Source organism: Harpia harpyja, chromosome 19 (genome assembly GCF_026419915.1).
Source record: "Harpia harpyja isolate bHarHar1 chromosome 19, bHarHar1 primary haplotype, whole genome shotgun sequence".
NCBI classification, from domain to species: domain Eukaryota; kingdom Metazoa; phylum Chordata; class Aves; order Accipitriformes; family Accipitridae; genus Harpia; species Harpia harpyja.
Window position 1 is genome coordinate 11,311,864 of NC_068958.1, and position 6,000 is coordinate 11,317,863.

Genomic DNA, 6,000 nt, shown 5'->3' on the forward strand with positions numbered 1-6,000 from the left:
TTTCTCACCTGGGCTGGGTACAGCACCTTCCTGACTTTCCTGCTTCGCTTTGTTGGAAGGCCTGGAGGTCTCCTGACAGTTCGGACAGCAAACATCGGCCTGGACAGATTTTCTGAATTGTTTTTCAGCAGATCTGTGCTGGAGAAAATATTTTCTCTGGTGTAAGACAGCATGTCCTTAGCAGCCTGCCGGGGTAGCTCTGAAAGCTGTGAGAACTCTATGGAAATATCTCTGTGCTCAAAGATGGGTTTAATTCGAAAAGCAGACCGATGAAATAATATTAAGAAATATTAATAACAACAGGGTTTTTATTTATTCTCATTAAATGCAGCACCCCAGAGCTGAACTCTTGGAGTGATTTATGAATCTTTCTGGGAAGCTCTTCTTTGATTTCTCTCCCTACTCCTACCTGTGCTATAAATACTTGCTTTGATGAGTGAAGTTGTGATGGGAGGAGCTCGGCTGACTCACAAACTGCTCTGGAATGTCTCTACCCCCAGCACCATGCATCTGCCCACGGGCACTCGCTGCTAACAGCAGTGTAAGAGCATGCTACAAATTTTCTCCTCCCCAGTTCTGGTCTCCTTTATTACAGCTGTCTATCACAAGACTTTGCCTCAAGACATTTCAGTGCTTTTGAGAGTGTATCCTTCATTAAAACTCACCTATCTGCTATAAAGAACAGAAACGGAATCTGAGGACAAGCATGCCCTCACCTTCCTCCCCTGCCTTCCCATTCCATCTGCCAGTATCTCTGGCCTTGAGCTGGAGGGATGGAGGTGGGAGACCCCAGTTTCTGTTATGACACTGTGCAATCTCAGCACTATGCCCCAGAAAACGAGCAACCTCAGCACTTGCTCTGGCAAGCTCAATCTCAGATATGCCCAGAAAAGGAAAAAAAGTAACACTCACATTCAAATTCTTTGTGCCTTATGATGACTAAACAGAGCCTGAAAGGGCTGAGTGCCCACAAACCTGCTGGAGAGGCCTCCAGCTCTCTGTGATCTTTGTCATGAACTTAGAAGATTTAGATGCAAACTTCATGTATCTTTGTGTCCTGGTTTTGGCTGGGATAGAGCTAATTTTCTTTCTAGTAGCTGGTATAGTGTTATGTTTCAGATTCAGTATGAGAAGAATGTTCATAACACACTGATGTTTTCAGTTGTTGCTAAGTCGTGTTTATACCAAGTCAAGGATTTTTCAGCTTCTGATGCCCAGCCATCAGGAAGGCTGGAGGGGCACAAGAAGTTGGGAGGGGACACAGCCAGGACAGCTGACCCAAACTGGCCAAAGGGATATTCCATACCATGTGATGTCATGCCCAGTATATAAACTAGGGGGAGTTGGCTGGGGGGGGTGGATCGCTGCTCAGGAACTAACTGGGCATCGGTCGGTGAGTGGTGAGCAATTGCATTGTGCATCACTTGTTTTGTATATTCCAATTCTATTGTTGTTGTTGTTATTATTATTATTATTCTCTTCCTTTCTGTCCTATTAAACTGTCTTTATCTCAACTCATGAGTGTTACTTTTTTCTTCCCGAGTCTCTCCCCCATCCCACTGCGGGGGGCAGGGGGAGAGCGAGCAGCTGCTTGGTGCTTAGTTGCTGGCTGGGGTTAAACCACAACACTTTGTCAGTATGGGGCACCTCACACCTGCACCAAGCAGGTGGGAATGAAACATGGACTTCTGTAAAAAGGCCTTGGGCAACCAGCTTTGGGTGGCTAATGTAAAATCAAATATAACTTGATCTCTCCTAAGTCTGCTCAGACAGCCTTTAGCCATCACAAAGCAGCAAAGGGCAAAAATTAAAATTTTAAAACTATTCTTTGACATCTCCTCTTGCCCTTTGGGCTCCCTAACACTGCTTGCTTTCTGCTTCTTGGAAGAACAAAATGATGTTGGCTTTAAGTCACAAGGCATCAAACTCCTGTGCTTTCAGCATTGTAAAACCTGCTGTCATGATACGAAAACTCTTAGTCATCAGGCTTATTCCACTGGAAACTAAGTCTTGGGCAAAACCAAAACATAGCTACTAACACAGTGACTATAATACATGGAGTCCCATTTCTAGGTATGTACCACCCAGTACCTCCAAGGTCATTAATTCCATGTGGCAACACTGCTTGTGGCTTTTGCAATCGTCCCTAATCCCCATTTAAACCAAGTGCTGGAGCCAGTGGCTCACCTCAAGACACTTGCTGCTGAAAAACACCTTCCAGGGCAGTCTCTTATGCTGCCCAGATGAGTACTTAAACCTGAGACACAGCCAGGGCTTGAAGACAGAACTTTAGTGGTCTTCGGTCATCTTCCCCCCCCCCCAAGACAAAGTCCAGAGAGCTGGGAGACAAATTGCTACTTCCAAAATCATCTACTCATTGGCAACTCATGGCAAGGCAACTCCTAAGATGTAAGGAATTGGCTCAAGCAACCTCTTTAGTCACTCTCTCTCCTGGAAGCTGGTCAGAGTGGGGTAAAATGGTTTGTCTCTTAACTCTGCTAGCTAAAGCTGTGCTCAGGGGCAGTGTCCTAGCTGCACTCCCTGCTGGGCATCCTCCTCCCACAACTGGTGCAATATTGTCAGGCAGCACCTAAATCATATAAGTGGCTTAAAAGAAGCACGCGATAAGAAAATAATTCATGCGGATTGCTGCTGCTTTGCCCTGTGGTGTCTGAGCCCTCAGATCCGCCCTGGTCCCAACACGCGAATGAGTCAGGCTGGAGATTAGTAATGAATCCTCCCACTCCTAGCCATGGGTTTCAGGCCGGCTCAGCTCAGTTCAGAGGAGAAAGGGCCACCAGCAGCTGCCTGAACTGGACACCAAATACACCTGAATGTTGAGTGAACAGTGGATGTTAAAGGCCAAATATCAAACCTTCAGTATTACATTCAACTATCCCCTTTATTTCAGCCAGGATCATATCCAAGGAGAGAGACAGATCAGTTTAGTTTCTTCCAGCTGTCCCATCATATGAGCTTTACCTCGGCACAGTTAACGGGTAGCTCCTGATGGACAGGAATGCAGCCTGTCCAGAAGTTGACTCCAGCTCTGGCACCGACGGCATCACCTGTGTTAGTCACGTAGAGGTTTCTTAATGAAGTTCCACATCTTGCACCTCTCATGTGCCTAATCCATCTCACCAGCATTGCCCAACACCCAGCTGTAGGGAGGCGAATAATAACCCAACCTCAAAACAAGCCCCATGAAGAGGGGTGTCTACCTGTAGGGACAAATCCTGTTCTTATTGGCAATCATCATTACCCATTAGCTTATTGTCATGTGAGTATTACACAGGGATGTATTTATAACTCCCAGGTGAGCTTGTCCAAGCAGGTCACTGGATCTTCCTCAAGTGAGAAGAACTAAGATGAATCAGCACTGCAAGAAGCAGATCTTCTGCCCACCAGGTGCAAGGAGAGGAAAAACAATTTCTGTTGAGCTGGATCCAAATAATTGAATTTCATCAACCCCCTTTAACCTAGAGACTTCAGTGCGTTTCACCGATGGATCACCAAAGCCAAAAACTGAGCCTTGGATGCATCAGGAACAGCTAGAGGTAGAGGTGCTGGATCTTTGGCATAAGGGTGCAACCTGAAAGGCCTTGGCATGGGTCATGGGAGTAAAAGAACCAGCATGGAGTAGCTTTTGCAGCTGAAGATGACAGAGGCCATAGCACTGATGGAGCTGAGGACACTGGGTCGCATCAGGCCAAGGTGCTCTGCAACATTCAGCACCGTGTTCTGACCTCAAGACATCCAAGAATCACAATGCTGTTTGTGCTCAAGTCTGCAGGGAGGGGCAGAAATGCTCATTACATCACCTGAAATAGTTGGAGCAAACTCAAGGCACACAAGACCTTTTTCACATTGGAGAGAGAAGCAACAACCTTGAAGCCAAGGACCAGCTTATGCTCAAAGCAAAAGCTCAGAACTGACTTCCCAAGGCCCCTGCAGCACCCAGAGAGATGGCAGGACCTCACTGAAAGCAAAGCAAGCCTGTGACTCAGAAACTTTGATCCCACAGGGGGAATATATGAACTCATCTCAGGAAGAACTGGGCTGTTTGCTGTGATATATCAGAAACAGCGTGCGATAGTAATGCCAAATTGTGCCAGCTAAGAGGGGTACATACCTCTTCAGTTGCAGCCTTGGAAAAGCTACCGGAAAACTGAGAGCTGTGTTGTGAAAGTGTGGAAGCTGGGGAGGGCTGGGTGGGAACACAGCACCAGATTCCCTGATTTCAGTCATGCCTGCAACTCACAGAATCATTTAGGTTGGAAAAGACCTTCAAGATCATCGAGTCCAACCATCATCCATGCCCACTAAACCATGTCCTGAAGTACCCCGTCTACTCGCTTTTTTAATACCTCCAGGGGTGGTGACTCAACCACTTCCCTGGGCAGCCTATTCCAATGTCTGACAAACTCCTTTTGTACCTGCACACAGCTTGTGGGCAGCTCAGAGAGTTTAAAGGGAAACCATAAGTTCTGGGAATATCTTTCTCCAGGGTTTTGAAATAATTTTTTTTTTTTTTTTTTTGCTTGGAAGAAGATGCAAGATACCACATGGGTCTGGTTTGAGTGAGAGCATTTGGATAGTGCAGCACATTATAGAAGGAGGAGAGCAGCAAAGGTACAGGTGAAAACAGAGGTTTTGGCTGCAGTTAGTGCTTTACTTTCTTGCTGGCCAGAAAAACATACACACATCTCATGGGGGTCAGCTGCTAGGATCTGATGAAGGATGAGCTCCTTGGGACTGGATCCTTTATGCCCTTCTGGGGAAGCTGGGGCTGATGCCAAAACTTAACAAAAACCACAGGGAGCTGGTGAGGTGCTCCAGGCTGGAACATCTAGGCTGGGAACTGGGAATGGGGACAACATGGTGGTCCCTCCTGGCACATCCCCAGGGTAAAGCCCCAGCAGGGAGATGCACCATTAGCAATAAAAGCCAAGCAAGATGCACCCACAAAGATGGCCTGTAGCTCAGGGCAGCAGAGCGATTGCTTCCATGGCTGTAGTAGCAAACTAAGCAGCATCTGGCCCACAACCGCTGCTTAGCATGAGTTTGGCCTGCAGGAACTCGCCCTGTCCTAGATGGAAGATGTTGGGTGAGGTTGGCTGGGTAGCCAGGGGTGGGATGCAGTGGTGGTAGCTTCCATCAGCAGCATGCTGTTGCATCAAGGAGTACAGAGCTGCAATGAGCTGGAATAATCTGGGGGCTGCATGGGCACCACATGGCCCTGGGGGTCCGACCCTGCCCAGGGAGCCCAGAGCATGAGCTGTGGCTCAGGGAAGGTTTTCCAGGTGGCCTTTTCCCAGGCCTGGATTCCTGGGCAGACTCTTTCCAGGAAGCAGGGATGGGGAAATCCCAGGCAGACTTACTCAGACTTCCTCAAGATGCTGAAATTCAGGCAGCTGAATCCCAGCCTGGGGAATCAATTGATAAAACAGCACAGGAAGCACAGCGTCAGTAAACTGAAAATAGCATCCACAGAAGATCCTGGACTGTGTATATCCTGCATAGAGCCATGAGTAGCAATTTGCAGTGATTTCCACAGCTGGAGGCGGAGCAGAAGCCAATGCCAAGTCCCATGCTGCAGAGCTCTGCTCCTGCACAGTGACACAGGGAGCCACTGATCAGTTCCACATCTGTAAACAGAGAATATCAAACCCTGCTAGGGAGGTCTGCCCCTTCTGCAGGTGCTTCGTGGAGATGGCTACAACTCCTTTGAGGTAGCTCTAGATGAAGACCCTAAAATCATATCTAATATCTATTAATAAACTGAATCAATAAGGGAAAAGTGTCAAGGAGAAGTAAACAGGATTCTAGATTAGTTTAGTTATATGATTAACTGTTCTGCATACTCTGGTTTCAATGCTGGCTGATTCCCTTGTCCTTCTAACTCATCCCACCTGGGAAATCATAGAATGGTTTGGGTTGGAAGGGACTTTAAAGACCATCTAGTTCCAACCCCCCTGCCATGGGCAGGGACACTTTCCA